The 17,189-nt window shown below is 40.8% G+C and overlaps 1 long non-coding RNA gene across 2 annotated transcripts in view; it reads left to right on the top strand.

The window, feature by feature from the left end:
* The window catches only part of LOC131503792 (uncharacterized), a 101,333-nt gene that overhangs the window by 38,076 nt on the left and 46,068 nt on the right, over positions 1-17,189 (top strand). For both annotated transcript variants that reach the window (XR_009257607.1, XR_009257608.1), the window contains one exon: positions 70-139. This is a non-coding gene — a long non-coding RNA (uncharacterized LOC131503792). The remainder of the gene's footprint in view (positions 1-69; positions 140-17,189) is intronic.

Here is a 17,189-nt window from a genome sequence, read left to right on the forward strand (position 1 = left end):
TCCCTGAAAACCATCAACTGGTGGTTGTAAACACAGTTATTCTCTCCATTTTCCCTTTGCCCTTTCCAGAATCTCCACACTGCAGAACAACCCAGGGGCTGATCTGGCTTGCAAGAATTCTTCCTCCTTAGATGCCTGAGTGAGTAAGCACACATACGTTTTTGTCCCTCTATTTGTCCCTCTTATTCCACAATAATACTTTTGTCTCTGTTAAATATTGAGAATATTTACATTAAATTGAGTTCTGAGGCACCTGGGTGGCTCAGTCAGTTGTGTCCAACTCTTGGTTTTGGCTCAGGTTGTGAGTTTGCGCCCCACATTAGGCTCTGCACTGACAGCACAGAGCCTGCTTGGGGTTCTCTCTCTCTCTCCCTTTCTCTCTGTCCCTTCCCTATGCTCTCTCTCTCTCTTTTTTTCAAAGTGGATAAATAAACTAAACAAAAATTGAGTTTCTTAACCTTTGAAAATTTTCATAACATTTGTTCATTGCTATTTTGGGATTGAACATGGTATAAGTCAAAGCATCCTGAAAAAAAAAAAAAAACAGAAAAAAAAAATAAAGCATCCTGGTCTGGGAGGTAAGGAACTCTGCCCCCACTGGATTCATCACTTTGGAAAAGTTACTGAACATCAGGGTAATATGGTTGCTTGACGATAAACTAAGAGGAGATGGATCATTTGGATCTCTGATGCTACAATAAGTAGAATCCTGAGTAATTGCCTAGGTGAGGGCAGGCACTTAGTGGAGGAGAGTGCTGGCACTATCTATATTGTCCTAAAGAGACAACACAGCTAGAGAAAGCTCTCCCTGCTCATAGGATTCTCAGTGCAAGTGCAGAATGTTTGGCCCTATGTTGAATCATGAAACATGTCAAGGATGGTTAATTAGTCTATAACAAAGATTAAAATATTTTAATGGTTTAAAAGGAAAGTTCATGCATCCTGCACTCCTTGATTGTCATAGTTCTTAAAAAAAATCTTCATTTTCTTTTCCTTTTGTTAATCTGTAGGGCAGTTACTGCAATTTCTGATTCCTAACATGGGCGTGGCTTTGCTGTGGCACTCTTTCACTAGCGTGACTAATGGCATGAGCTATTTCTCCAAGCACATGCAATGCTCATGTGTCATCAAGCTACTGCCCGGTGTTAACTTTCCTCTTGTAGCATCACCTTGGGCTTTTTATTTGGCAACACCTATATTGAGATATAATTTGCATACTACACAATTCATCCATTTATAGTATGTAATTTAATGTTTTTTAGTATGTTCTCAGAGTTGGGCAACCATCACCACAATCAATTTTTAGAACCCCAAAGAGAACCCCTCTACCCACACCCATCACTCCCCATCCCCCACTTTCCCAGCCCCTGGCAACCACTAATTTATTGTCTCTATGGATTTCCCTATTTTGGGCATTTCACATGAATGGAGTCATATAATATGTGGTCCTTTGTAACTGGCTTCTTTTACTTGGCTTGATGTTTTCAATGTTCATCCATGTTGTAGCATGTATCAGTACTTCATCCTTTTTATGACCAAATGATATTTCACTGTATGGATATATACCACATTTTGGGTACCCATTCAACTGTTTTTTTTTTTTTTAAATTTACATTTATTCATTTTTGAGAGACAGAGAGAGACAGAGCATGAGTGGGGGAGGGGCAGAGAGAGAGAGAGAGAGAGAGAGGGATACACAGAATCCGAAGCAGGCTCCAGGCTCCGAGCTGTCAGCGCAGAGCCTGGCGTGGAGCTGGAACTCAAAAACCTCGAGATCATGACCTGAGCTGAAGTTGGATGCTTAACCAACTGAGTCATTCAGGCACCCCCCATTCAACTGTTGATGGACCATCACTTCCTTTTTCCCCTTTATTTTTTCAAACTTAGTCTCATAATTTTGCTAAGACATGTTATGAATCCAAAAGCCACTGGAGAAGAAGCCCATAACTGTTTTCTTCACCAGAATCTATGTGTATGCATGTTGGACAGGCACCCCCACACTCTGTATACCTACATAGAAGCTGGGTGACCCTATGGTAAGAACATGAGGCTCCTGAGTCAGACTAATTGGTTTGGAATTTTGTTTTTTACCACTTATTGTCAAGCAGCATTTAGCTTCACGTTTTAAAGGCTTGCCCCTTTTCCCTTTTGATTTTATCTCTCCCCTCATCCTGCTCCCTGGGAGCTGATGCAATAATCCTAGACTGTAAGATCAAAGCCAAAAATACAATAGCTGCAAGATGGAATTTGGTTCCTGAAGTGAGAGGCTGCAAGTAATAGCCCCTAAGCATGTGGCATAGGATTAGTTGAAGTGGTCAGGTAGTGGGTGAAAAGACACAGATCACAGGCTAACAAGCTGGCAAGCCTTGGTCTGCGGTGGCAAAACAAGAGTAAAAACTCTTCTCTGAGTTCACAGGGAGGCAGAGCAGGGGCAGACTGAGCCCATAGTATTAGGGAACTGGTGGGAAGTTTTTACAGTGTGGTGTCTGTTGATACTCTTGTCATATAAGAGATGCGCTCTGGCCAGGGTTAACAGCTTGTAGGCATTGGGGGAAGGGAGCATGGCTTTGCTAAAATAGGATTCTACCTGTGTCCGGCAATCTAAGCAACTGACAGTGCGGTCATACTGGGGACCCGGCGGGGCTGAAAATACCAAGGACGTTTGTATTGCAAACTGAAGTGGTTGATAGGGACTCTTTACCAGGATATAGCTTATGGCTGTAGGTCTATCTCTTGTGTCCTCTGTTATGAGTTCTCTGCATCACCATAAGCAAAGTAGAATAATAATAGTGACAAAGATCAGGTAGGGTGTTGTCTTTGCTCTAATGCTTACTGTCTCAATGGGTTCAAGGTGGCCACTGTGAAGATTAATGGGAGGGTATGCAGTGCACAGGCCAAGAATAACAGACTCTGCAGTGGTTGGCAAACTGCAGTCCATCAGGTGAATCTGACAGGCCACTTGTTTTCATATGGCCCTGCCCAACCTTAAAACAGGTGAGAAAAAATGTGCACATTTGTTTGCTCTCTTACTACGTAACTCCCTATATAACACTCTTGATTTTGCCTTTGGGCCCACTAAGTCCAAAATATTTACTATTTAGCCCTTTTACAGGAAAGTTTGCCAACCTTTACATTCTAGTCTTAGGCCTAGAGATGAGGTCAAGATAAGATCTTGTGCCCAGAGTGAGTGCAGGAAAATTAAATGGGCAAGAAGCTTAGCAAATTTTCGAGGGAATTTTGTTGCTATAAGTAACTCTTATCTTTATCCATGAAAATCTGTAATTGTTCAACCTCTGAAATAATGCTGTTGATCTCAAACCTACCTCAGCAGGAAGTGGGCTATCAGCCTACAGTGAAAAGCACGCCCTCCAAAACCTACATGTTCTCCAAGGAGACACACAGAGAACCACGTGAGCCAATGGCCAACTTACCTTGAGGCCTGAGAAGGCACCTTTGCAATCTTTGCCCTGTGGGATTTAACAAAATCATAATAAGCCAGTGACTGCCACGTGTTGCTGGAGTCACCCTTTTCCAAATGGATGTTTTATTTGCCACTATGGAGTCGTAGTCCATCATCCCATATTGTGTGTTTGTGTGTTTGTGTGTGTGTGTGTGTGTGTGTGTGTGCCCGCCCTCTAGTTGGCATGTCACTGGGCAGTGAGAAGCTGTGTGCCTTTCTGAAGCATTTGAGTTTACAAGATGTGAGTGGAAGGTAGTCTCTAATCTAGTCCCAGGGGATATGACCCTAAAACCACGTTTTCATTTAGATATTCCAAACATTTCTACATCATTTGCATTTTGTACAAAATACCTATATATTATTTTGCCTTAAAAATAAAAGCCGTAAAATGAAAAGAAAAATTCTGCCATACACATTCGGCTATGGAAATATTTGTTAGCTCTCTTCAAACTTTGGAAACAAAGGGAGACAGAGCTGGGGCATTTTAATCCAGTTCATAATCACTCTTGGGAAAGGGGCAAATTTTTCTATAGTCTTTTTGTGCTTCTAACATCTTTGATTTTTTTTTTCTCATTTTGCTCAACCAGTATCTTAAGATGGGACTCAGTTTTTTTTTTTTCCTTTTGAGGGACAAGTAGTTCTCATTAATTAATTACACAATCATTATAGTTATATCTTAGTAGGTTTAGACATTAGTGCAATAATATCATCCTGATGTTACCGACCTAACCCAACTCTTAAAATGGCCCTTACTCCATTTTAGTCCTTTTTGATATGTATTTTTATTTCATAATTTTTTAATTTTTAAAATATAATTTATCGTCAAACTGTCTTATATACAACACCCAGTGCTCATCCCATAAAGTGCCCTCCTCAATGCCCATTTTCCCTCTCCCCTACCACTCTATCCAACCTTAGTTTGTTTTCTGTATTTAAGAGTCTCTTATGGTTTGCCTCCCTCCCTATCTGTAACTATTGTTTTTCCCCTTCCCTTCCCCCATGGTCTTCTGTTAAGTTTCTCAAGCTCCACATATGAGTGAAAACAGAAGATACCTGTCCTTCTCTGACTGACTTACTTTACTCACTAATTCTGGGTTCTCTGTTCTATTCCATTGCTCTATGTGTCTGTTCTTGTGCCAGTACCATACTGTCTTGATGATTACAGCTTTGTAGTAGAGGCTGAAGTCTGGGATTGTGATGTCTCCCGCTTTGGTTTTCTTCTTCAATATTACTTTGGATATTTGGGGACTTTTGTGGTGCCATACACATTTTAAGATTGTTTGTTCTAGCTTTGAGAAGAATGCCAGTACAATTTTGTTTGGGGTTGCATTGAATGTGTAGATTACTTTGGGTAGTATTGACATTTTAACAATATTTGTGCTTCCAATCCATGAGCATGGAATGTTTTTCCATTTCTTTATATCTTCTTCAATTTATTTCATAAGCTTTCTATAGTTTTCAGCATACAGATCTTTTACATCTTTGGTTGGGTTTATTCCTAGGTATTTTATGGTTCTTGGTGCAATTGTGAATGGGATCCGTTTCTTTATTTCTCTTTCTGTTGCTTCATTATTGGTGTATAAAAATGCAACTGATTTCTGTACATTGATTTTGTACCCTGTGACTTTGCTGAATTCATGTATCAGTTCTAGCAGTCTTTTGGTGGAGTCTTTCAGGTTTTCCATGTAGAGTATCATGTAGTCTGTGAAAAGTGAAAGTTTGATTTCTTCTTTGCCATTTTTGATGCCTTTGATTTCTTTTTGTTGTCTGACTGCTGATACCAGGACTTCCAACACTATGTTAAACAACAGTGGTGAGAGTGGACATCCCTGTCGTGTTCCTGATTTTAGGGGGAAAGCTCTCAGTTTTTCCCCATTGAGGGTGACATTAGCTGTGGACTTTTAACATATGGCTTTTATGATGTTTAAGTATGTTCCTTCCATCCTGAATTTCTTGAGGGTTTTTATTAAGAAAGGATATTGTATTTTGTCAAATACTTTTTCTGCATCTACTGACAGGATCAAAAGATATGGTTCTTATCTTTTCTTTTATTAATGTGATGTATCACATTGATTAATTTGTGAATACTGAATCAGCCCTGCAGTCCACGAATGAATCCCACTTGATCATGGTGAATAATTTTTTTTGTATGCTGTTGAATATGATTTGCTAGTATCTCGTTGAGAATTTTTGTATCAATGTTCATCAAGGATATTGACCTGTAATTGTCTTTTTTTGTGGGGTCTCTGTCTGGTTTGTGAATCAAGGTAATGCTGGCTTCATAGAATGAGTCTGGAAGTTTTCCTTCCATTTCTATTTCTTTGGAACATCTTGAGAAGTATAGGTATTAACTCTGCTTTAAATGTCTGGTAGAATTCCCCAGGGAAGCCATTTGCTCCAGGACTCTTATTTGTTGGGAGACTTTTGATAACTAATTCAATTTCTTTACTAGTTATGGGTCTGTTCAAATTTTCTATTTCTTCCCGTTTGAGTTTTGGTAGTGTGTGGGTGCCCAGGAATTTGCCCATCTCTTCCAGGTTGTCCAGTTTGTTGGCATATAATTTTTTATAGTATTCTCTGATAATTGCTTGTATTTCTGAGGGATTGGTTCTGATAAATCCATTTTCATTCGTGATTCTATCTATTTGGGTCCTCTCTGTTTTCTTTTTGAGAAGTCTGGCAAGGGGTTTATCAATTTTGTTTATTTTTTCAAAAAACCAACTCTTAGTTTCATTGATCTGTTCTCCCATTTTTTGTTTTTGGATCTATATTGTTTATTTCTTCTCTGATCTTTATTGTTTCTCTTCTTTTTCTGGGTTTTGGCTTTCTTTGTTTTTCTGCTTCTAGTTCCTATAGGCGTGCTGTTAGATTTTGTATTTGGGATTTTCCTTGTTTCTTGAGATAGCCTGGATTCAATGTATTTTCCTCTTAGGACTGCCTCTGTTGCATCCCGAAGGGTTTTGATTGTTGTGTTTTCATTTTCATTTGTTTCCATATTTTTTAATTTCTTCTTTATTTGCCTGGTTGACCCATTCCTTCTCCAGTAGGATGTTCTTTAACCTCCATTCATTTGGAGGTTTTCCAAATTTTTTCTTGTGGTTGATTTCAAGTTTCATAGCATTGTGATCTGAAAGTGTGCATGCTATGATCTCAATTATTTTATATATATATATATATTTTTTTCACATTCAGAGATATTTATTTATTTATTTTATTTTTTAATATATGATTTATTTTATATTTTTTGAGGGCTGTTTTGTGACCCAGGATGTGATCTATCTTGGAGAATGTTCCATGTGCACTTGAGAAGAATGCGTATTCTGCTGTTTTAGAATGAAAAGTTCTAAATATATCTGTCAAGTCCATCTGGTCCAGCCTGTCATTCAGGGTCATTGTTTGTTTATTGATTTTCTGCCTAGAGGATGTGTCCATTGTTGTAAATGGAATATTAAAGTCCCCTGCAATTACCACACTCTTACCAATAAGATTGCTTATGTTTCTGATTGTGTTATCTGTAGGTTTCATGTTTGTAGTGATGTCTCTGGTGCTTTGTGGCCCTTGCAACATTTCACTCACAGAGTCCCCCTTAGGATCTCTTGTAGGGCTGGTTTAGTGGTGATGAATTCCTTTAGTTTTTGTTTGTTTGGGAAAACCTTTATCTCTCCTTCTATTCTGAATGACAGGTTTGCTGGATAAAGGATTCTTGGCTGCATATTTTTCCTATTCAGCACATTGAATATTTCCTGCCACTCCCTTCTGGCCTGCCAAGTTTCAGTATATAGGTCTGCTACTACCCCTATGTGTCTACCCTTTTATGTTAAGGCCTGTTTATCCCTAGCTGCTTTCAGAATTCTCTCTTCATCTTTGTATTTTGCCAGTTTCACTGTGATATGTTGTGCAGAAAATTGATTCAAGTTACATCTGAAGGGAGTTCTCTGTGCCTCCTGGATTTCAATGTTTCCTTCTCTAGGTGGGAGAAGTTCTCAGCTATGTTTTGTTCAACATCGGCCCCTTTCTCTCTCTACTTCTTCTGGAACTCCTATGATATAGATATTGTTCCGTTTCATTGAATCACTTAGTTCTCTAATTCTCCCCTCATGATCCAGAGTTTTTTTTTAATCTCTCTTTTTCTCAGCTTCCTCTTTTTCCATAATTTTATCTTCTAATTCACCTATTCTCCCCTCTGCCTCTTCAATCCTTGCTGTGACCACCTCAAGTTTATTTTGCACCTCATTTATAGCATTTTTAATTCATCATTAGTATTTTTTAGTTCCTTGATCTCTGCAGTAATAGATTCTCTGCTGTCTTCTATGCTTTTCTCAAGCCCAGAGATTAGTCTTATGACTATTATTCTAAATTCTTGTTCAGTTATATTGTTTATATCTGTTTTGAGCAATTCTTTAGCTGTCATTTCTTCCTGGAATTTCTTTTTAGGAGAATTCTTCCATTTCATCATTTTGGCTAATTTTCTGTCCCTTAGGTGTTTAAAAGCTTGTTATATACCCTGCACCTAAGAGCCCTAATATATTAAAGAAGGGTCGGGGTGCCTTGGTGGCTCAGTTAGTTAAGCGTCTGACTTCAGCTTAGGTCATGATCTCATGGTTCGTGATTTCGAGCCCCACATCGGGCTGTGTGCTGACAGCTCGGAGCCTGAAGCCTGCTTCAGATTCTGTGTCTCCCTCTCTCTCTGATCCTCCCCCGCTTGTACTTGGTCTCTGTCTCTCTGAAAAATAAACAAACATTAAAAAAAAAAAAAAAAAAAGAGGGGTCATACACTGTCCAGGGCCTTGCCCATCAGAAGTTGTGTTTTGGAGAGTGCTACTTGCTCTCTGTTGTGACTGTGGGTAGTTTATCTCCCAACTCGTAGTGATGTTTTGGACCTTTCCCCCAGGTGTGTTTTGATTTCTTCATTGAAGTAGCCCTGGAAAGGAAAACAAACAAACAAACAGAAAACAAAAACATGCAAACACACACACAAACAAAACAAAAACAAAAAAACAGAAACACCAGCTACAAGAAAACAACAGGGTGGAGGCACTGCTGATGGAAGAGGCCTTATGTCACACAAAGAGGGAAATTACAGGGGTTAGGAAAAAGAAAAAATAAAAATTGACCAGACAGAGAAACTATATGGCTTAATACACAGAGAGAGAAAGGAAAATAAAGAAGGGGGCGGGAAAAAAGAAAAGAAAAGAAAATTGACCAGATAAATTATACAGCTTAATCCAGAGACAGAGAGAGAGAGAGAGAGAGAGAGAGAGGGAGAGTAAGGAAAATAAAGAAGGGGGTGGGGAAAAAGAAAAGAAAATAGAATTGGCCAGACAGAGAAACTATACAGATTAATCCAGAGAGAGAGAAAGGAAAATAAAGAAGGAGGTATAGAACATGTACCAAGAGAATGGATTAAATATGTCTGCTTAACCAACAACCAGAGTAACCAGACTAGAGGAGGGAAGAGATAAGAAGGACAAAAGGAAGGAAGAGTGTATTTATATAATAAGAACTGTCTGAGAAGTAAACCAGGCAATGCAACACGGCTAGTCTGGTCTGGAGGAGAGGTCCACCTGGTTCATCAGCATCAAACCCTGAGTGGAGGGGCGTGGTTTGGTGTGGGCGGGTCCCGCCTCCACTGGGCCCCGAGGTCAGATCCCTGAGACCCCACCTTGGTGGTTGTGAGGAGAAAAACGGCACCCCCCCCCCCGCCCCCACCCCCGCCAGTGTCTCCTCCCCTGACCTGGTTTCCCAAACCATTCTGTTCCAGCCGTTCTCACTGAGCAGTGAGTGAAAACGAGGCAATTTGTCCCGCTCCACCGACTCCCATGTCCTGGAGCTTGGCTGGGATTCAAACTCCTGCTCCGTGTGCCCTGACACTGGGGAAGCGCAGCTCTGTGCCGCCCCATATGTGGTCTCTGGCTGACGGTCGCAGGGAGGCTTTGCCTTTTGAGCAGATATAAACCCTCTTCTCACAGCATTCCAGGGAGAGGATCGCTTTCTCCTAGTGTGGACTGCGCCCCTGACCTAGCCGCGAGGCCGGGGCTGGCACCCCTCCTCCCCAGGTGTGCGATCTGGGAAGCTGGCCCCAGTCCACAGCAAGCCCTGCAGTTAAAGATTGGATCTTTCTCAGTTCCCGTCTGAGGTTTTCCTCTTGTCCAGATACAGTCCTATGCTTCCCCAGCCACTCTTTATCTTCCCTTTGTCTCTCTGCAGAAGGGGATTCCTCCCCTCTGTTCCTTTTATCTCTCCCAGTTCGCAGTCACGCACCTATGGCCCATCAGGTTGTCCCGGTGGGTCCCTGGAAGCCACCTTGTCTTTTTGTCTCCTGGACTCTTGGAGTTCAAAGTCCTTTGGCTTCAACCCTGCTTTATTTGAGAGTCGAGGGAACTTCGGATCCCCTTACTTCTCCACCATGTTGGCCCCTCCTCCTTTGGTATGTATTTTTAATGGTTACAATCATACAAAAATTTTGTGTTGTGTTTTTACTAAATACTGTGTAAAGGGATATTTCTGTGTTTTCATATAGTCTTATAAATTAAGTTTTTTAATGGCTGCTTCATGTTCTGTGTAATAGAGATTTCTGTTGTAGTTATCTATTGCTATGCAACAAACCACTCAGAACTTAGTGACCTGAAGCAACAACAGTCATTGTATTATCTTCCATGTGTCAGCGACTTGGGAAAGACTTGTCTGAGTGGTTTAAGTTCAACCAGTTGCCATCATATGGTGGCTGGATCTGGGACAGAAGGGCAGCTTGGGGCTGACTGCATATCTATCTCTCTTTGTATAGTCCCAGAGCATCTCAAAATGACTTGTGTTAATTTGGGCCCCCTCACAATATGGCAACCTCAGGATGCTAGGACTTCTTACATGGTGGCTCAGGGCTCCAAAAGAAGTGTTCTAACAGCCAGGCAGAAGCTGTACTGTCTTCTATGACCTTCAAACAGTGCCCCTCCAGCTGCACTAACCAGTAACCAAGGTCAGCCCAGATTCAATGGAAAGGAATATGTCTTGCTGGCTGGGTGATGAAAGAGTCTGCAGAGATGTTTCAAAATTCAATTTCACAACCAGCTTAGTTATTCTTTTATCACTGGACATTTGTTTACTTCTGTTTTTTTTTTTTTTACCAAGATAATATTGTGATAACATCTCCATGTGTATAGCTTTTCCCATATTTTGTATGAAAGTAGGATTATCAAGTCTTTCATATGGTCCCTGAAATATATTGCCAAGTAACTTTCCAAAAGGACAGTATCGATTTAAAATGCTACATGCAATGTAGGTGACAATATTTTTGATGCATCATTATTAGCAATATAAATTACCATTAGACTTTTATTCAGTTAACTTAATATGTAAAATGTTTGTTTAATTTGCATTATTTTTATAATTGGCAAAGTTGTCTTTCATGTTTCTGGATTTTATTATATCATTGTCTTCCTAGTTTATGTACTGGGGTCTGAATGTGTTTATTGAAAGTTGCCTGAACTTTTACATGCTAAGAATGTCAGCCACTTCTATATCATATTTGCCAGCTTAATCTTTTTCTTTTGGTTAATAACTTTTGTTGGATATTAGGTGTTTTTAACTGTTTTCTACAAATCTGTTCATTGTTCTCTGTGATTTCTTCTATCACATTTGTACTTAGAAAGTCATCCCTCCTCCAAACTTTCCAGATGTACAAAATTATCAGTTATGTGAGTATCTATATTTATATTTTCATGGTAGCAGTTTTATATTTAACTTCTTATTCATTTTAAATTTATTCATTATGTTACTTGGGTCTAAAGTAATTCTTCCTCTAATGCTAATCAGCAAAACCAGAGCTATGAGATATGTCCACCTTTGCCTTCATTGATTTATGACATCTTTTTGCTACATATAAAATTCTGATTTTAGGCTATGGTCTAATTCTGGACTATTTATTCCATTGAAATCAAATAGTCTCATTTGTTGTTTTCCCTTGTTATACTTATCTCTTATCTCTCTTAGATGAACATCATAATTAATATGTGCTAAGTTTGAAGAAAAACTTTTTTTGAGAATATGATTGAGATTGCATTAAAGCTTGAATTTCACCTTGGGACACTGGATGTTTTGCGATATTTAGTTTGCACATACAAGTGCACAGTATATCTCTTCATTTATTGAAGCTTTCAAAAAAAATCCTTTAATTTACTGTAGCTGTCTATATTTGTCCACATTCTTGATTAAAAGCCAGGGTTTCTTTTCTCCTTCAGGGCCAGTGCAGATATTGGGTTAGTCTCATGGACAAAAGTCTTGATTGATGGATAAACTGTCAGGTTTCTCTTAAGTAATCCCTTTTGTGCCTTCGGATTTTTTTTTTTTTTATGTAAAATGTCTGTGTAATTTTTGTCTTAAAAACAAAACAAAACAAAACAAAACTGTAGACCTGATGTTGAGAAGCCAAACAGTAGTCAGGGGTTGATATGATTAGGGAAGGCAGGTTCGCAGCTCTCAGTCCTAAGAAAGGGGAGAGAGGAAGCAGAGCTTAGAGAGAAGCTAAGGTAACAGTGATAGTGCCCCAGATGAACTCATAGGGCTCAAGGCACAAACACCACCATGTCTCTGTTATGGCAGACACAGCATGTCACAGAAAGTGGCTATGACAGATGTGTTCTATCTAGAAATTGTGTCAAGCTTGGGAGCTTGGGGCCATTCCTAGTGTCCAGCCCAAAAGGGAGAAGGCATTGACATCCTCTGTGTGGGCAGAGGAGACTGCAGGCTGTCAGCATGACAGGGTGTCTTGGGTTCCAGGAAGGGCTACCAGATAGGGGCACACTTGGGTACTCTTTTGTACAAATGCACTTTAGGTTCATTTTAAATGTCCCAGTTTCCAAAATGCAAACACATGTGGTCACGCCTGTCCTCCAGTAGGATGACCCCTGGATATAGTCATTTGAATTGACAATCAGTTCCAGTAAGTGCTGAGGGCTAGAGCCTCATCCAGGAAGAGACAGAGAAAAAAAGGAAAGCTGGGAGGGGGGACCCACGTGTGCAGAGGGGAAGGCCATTTGGAGAAAGAAAGTGGCATATAAAAGGTTCAAAAGTTACCAAATGTCAAAGTCTGCCTGGGTGGTCACCTTTAATATGCGCTAAGGAGATGGGATTCAATATCACCTCACCACCAAAGGTCACCTCTGCTGAGTGTCGGGCTGAAGCCCATGCCCCACATGAAGGCAAGTTGGAGCTCCCTCTTATCTCAGGCAAAATCTTGCATTTAATGGTTCGGGAGCACATACATCACACACCATTAAAGCTGCCAGTTTCTATCTCTTTCACACCATTAGTAGAATATATATATCATTAAGGGAAGTGAGTTACAATATAAAAATATGGTAATTCAGACTGTCAGGTCACAATTGACAGCACATTTGGGGGGCTGTTTTCCTGATCTGTCTCCAGAGACCCTATATTTAGTGAAAAGACATTTCCCAGAAAAGTTTTCATAAATATTCTCTATGGGAAAAAAATGTATATTTATCACATCACATAAAAAGAAATCTAAAGTAAATGTTTTAGAAGCTGGCTTCTGAGAAAGTGAGTGACTATTTTTAAATCTGTAGCTGGAAGAATTTTTCTTCCCAACTTTTTAAGAGTCAGGGAATGCTCTAGTCTGGGTTACCTGCAATGTTAATAGAAACATTATCCATATTTTTTCCCCTTCTTTGTCCTCCCACAGCCATACTTCATGCTCCATGGTCTGATTCTGGTGTTGGGAAGTATGTGAATCATGTTTTTTATTTTCCGTATTATATGACGCTCTGATATCTTGGAGACTAGCTGGTGGGGGCTCACACTGTTCCTCCTAGGGTAAGCCAATTCCTAAAGATAACTACAACTCCTTTGTACCTTCCACATGTAAGCCAACTCATCAAAAGCCCATCTCCCCCTTGCACCTCCCTTACTGGGCTCTCACGCTCTGGGCCACTACACTATCCCCTGCCATAATCACCACCTGGCCAGGTACCAGGCAGCTAGAGACAGCCCCTATGCCCTGAAGCCTACTTCAAGTATTCAAACTAACCAATCCTAAATGTGCATAGCTTGCTTACCCTGACTCAGACATTTCTTCTAGGTAAAACCAAGAGAAAAGTTCTCACCCATGCTTTCTCCTCACTTCCTCTGAGTCCTGGGCAGCCCCAGTCCTTCCTCCCATGGTCCTTCCTCTTGGAAACTGTGAATAACCAACTATCTTTTCAATGGCCACCCTGTCCTGGTGTGTTGGCCTCACCAGAATGGAATAATAATAAAATATACATTTTAAAACAGAGGTGGAGAAATGGTCACACATCTCTCCAGTGGCTCAGAGCAGCAGATTACTCCTCAAACTGTATGTAAATAATCCCAGTGGCCACTGCTTTATTGTAACAGATCTCAGTTCAAATGAGTCTTTGTTCCACTTCAGTGAGTCATCCTACATACTGTCTGATGGAAACTACATTCATGAAAAGCTTTGGGATCCAGCAACCATGGGACAGAAGTATAAGGAAAATGAAATTGGAAACCCTGAGGTTAGTCAATGCGGGACCAGGCCAGTATTGGAAGTTTAATGAGGAAAAAAGACTATAAAAAAGAAGGCAGAAAAGTCAGATTGGGGAGGCAGGGGAAACATTTATTTCAGGTAGGATAAAATGGAAAAAATAGAATTCAACAGAAATCTTTGTAGGCACAGCACTGGGATCTGATGAATGCCTTCCTAAACCAGCTGGGCAGCATGCGCTCCAGAGATGTAGAGGTGAAGGACACTGAAGTGCCTGTGTGTGAGGACTTCACAGTCTCTTAGGATGAGCAGACATGGAAAATGGGCATCAGCTCCTTAGTGTGAGTGCCCAGTGGGGTAAGTTGAGGGGTTATGTCATCACAAAGGAGGGAGGTGAGAGAAGTTGTCCCATAGGACCAGGAAACATTTTCCAGGAGCAGAGCAGGGAAGAGGTGTTTTGAAGAACATTCCAAGTGGAACAGACAGATTTTGCAAACGCCAGAAGAGAGTGAGCCAGGGAAGGGTTTACAACAGGCAGTTATATGAACAGATTTTTATTTAAAGCAGTTGTTAATCGTGTTACAAATCACATAAAGTAAAATTTACCATCTTTATCATTTTTTAAATGTTTATTTTTGAGAGAGAGAGAGAGAGAGAGAGAGAGAGAGAGAAAGCAGGGGAGGGGCAGAGAGAGAGGGAGACACGGAAACCAAAGCAGATTCCAGGCTCTGAGCTGTCAGCACAGAGCCCGATGCCGGGCTCTAACTCACAAACTGTGAGATCCTGACCTGAGCTGGAGTCAGATGCTTAACCAACTGAGTCACCCAGGTGCCCCCATCTTTACCATTTTTAAGTGTACAGTTCAGTAGTGTTAAGTGTGTACATATTGTACAATAATAGATCTCTGTAACTTTTACGTCTTACAAAACTGGAACTCTATACCCACTGAACAACAGCTCCCCATTTCTCCCCAGCCCTCACCCATCCCCTGCTCCAGCTCCCAGTAATTGCTCTTCTACTTTCTGTTTCTACATATTTGGCTACTTTAGACACCTCATGTAAGTGGAATCATACATTTGTCTTTTTGTGACTGGCTTATTTCACTGAGGACTAATGTCCTCAAAGTTCATCCATCTTGTAGCTTGTGATGGGGTCTCCCTTTTTAATGTAGAATAATATTCCACTGTCTGTATATAGGGCATTTTATTTATCTGATCATCTGTCAATGGGCATTTGGATTGCTTCCACCTCTAGGCTATTGTGAATCATGTTGCAGTGAAATGGGCTTGCAGCTATCACCAAGATCTTGTTTTCAATTCTTTTGGGTAAATACCCAGAAGTGGGATTGCTGGATTATATGCCAGAGTTTTATTTTTAAAGATCATTCTAGTGATTGCTGTAATACTAAGTGGATGGGGCAAATTTTGGAGTGAGGGAGACTTACTGAATAGTCCAGGCAAGATGTAACAATTGCTGAGACTAAGACAGCAGGAGTAGAAAGAGGAGTAGATGAATTCCAGGTAGAACGAAGATTATCCTGTTGACTGGTTGAATGGAAAGCAGGAGGAGGAGTGAATAGTGAGGCTCAGGTTTCTGGGTTGAGTACCTGGGTGGATCATGGATCCTGTCCTTGCAGTAGAAGCATAGGAGGAAGAGCGGGGAGTGGATCCCAACTGTTTTAGAATGGTGCTTGAACAACAGTGGGAGCAGACAGAGATGGAGAGGCCTAGTTTACAGTCCTGACAGAGTGGAGAGAGGGGTGCAGACCAGAGGAAGCAGCCACAGTAGAATCTATAATAGTGCCTGGTGACAAGTTCATCATGGGGGGTTTTCAGAAGGAAGACCTCTCAGAATTTTGACGGAATTTTGATCAGAATGAATGGTGGCATAGAGACCAAGTTGCTTGGAATTTCAGTAAATATTTTGGATGTTTATAGATAATTTGATTTTGAGGTATCTGTGGAACATATATAGATATCTAGCTAGGAGTACTAGAATACTAGTTTAGTCCTTTTTAGTTAAGCCTTAGAGTAGGGTCAAGCTAAAGACAGGGATTTGGAAGTCAGTTGTCAATGTGTAGATGAGAAATGGGGTTATGTGGAAGTAACACTTAACCAAGGAAAGCAAACCAGAGAGCTAAGAATGAAAGCTATGAAACATCAATGTTTTGGGACAAGCAGAGGAAAATGAGCCAGGAAAGGAGAACAGGAAATATTAGGAATGGAAGTAAGGAAAGAGTAGTGTTGGAGAAGCTAAGGAAGAAAGAAACAGGGTAGAGAAGATTTTTGGGTAGTTGGCCAAATCAGGGCTAAAAGCATGTGAACAGAGGGGCACCTGGGTGGGTCAGTCAGTTGAGCGTCTGACTTTGGCTCAGGTCATGATCTCACCGTTCCCGAGTTTGAGCCCCGTGTTGGGCTCTGTGCTGACAGCTCAGAGCCTGGAGCCTGTTTTAGATTCTGTGTCTCCCTCTCTCTCTGCCCCTCCCCTGCCCGTGCTCTGTTTCTCTCTCTCTCTCTCTCTCTCAAAAATAAATAAATATTAAAAAAAAAGAGCGTGTGAGTAGAGCTGATTGTGAAAAGGGAGTGCTATCTGACCTCTCCCTTGAGCTGCTTAACAAACGTTGTAAATACAAAGACTTTCCCAAGTGAATGGTGGCATTTTTCTGTTACTCTATATAGATTAGTGGTTCTTGGTAGGGAGGGGGACGACTTTGTTCTGGGTACATTTTTGTACTGGGATGGGGATGCTTTTGGAAATCCAGTGGGTAAGAAGTCAGGAATGCGGCTGGACATCCTATAATGCACAGGACATACTCCGCCCACCCAACTAAGAATGATCCAGCCCAAAAAACCAACCCAGAGGGCTGAGAAACCTTTGTATAGACTTTGCGTGTTGGATACATTCATTCTATGCATTTTTTTTTAAAGCCTCAGGCTTTGTTTACAGCAAGAACTGTCTGCTACCACGTGGCATTCCAGCTCCTCCTAGTTTGTGGCTCATCAGTGGGGGCTCCTATGAAAGATTTGACAGATTCCAGAGAGCCAGCCCACCCTTTCAACCAACCCAAACTGTACATTAGCACGGTAATTTTAGAAACAGCTCTTAAATGCCGTAACAGACTTAAGGGAAATATGTTCAAAGAATTAAACATTTGAACTCAGCAAGATCACTCTTTCCTTGGAACTCCTCCCAGCTGCTACTGTAAGTCCACTCACTTTCAAGTCCAGGAGT

Source organism: Neofelis nebulosa, chromosome 2 (assembly GCF_028018385.1).
Source record: "Neofelis nebulosa isolate mNeoNeb1 chromosome 2, mNeoNeb1.pri, whole genome shotgun sequence".
NCBI lineage: Eukaryota > Metazoa > Chordata > Mammalia > Carnivora > Felidae > Neofelis > Neofelis nebulosa.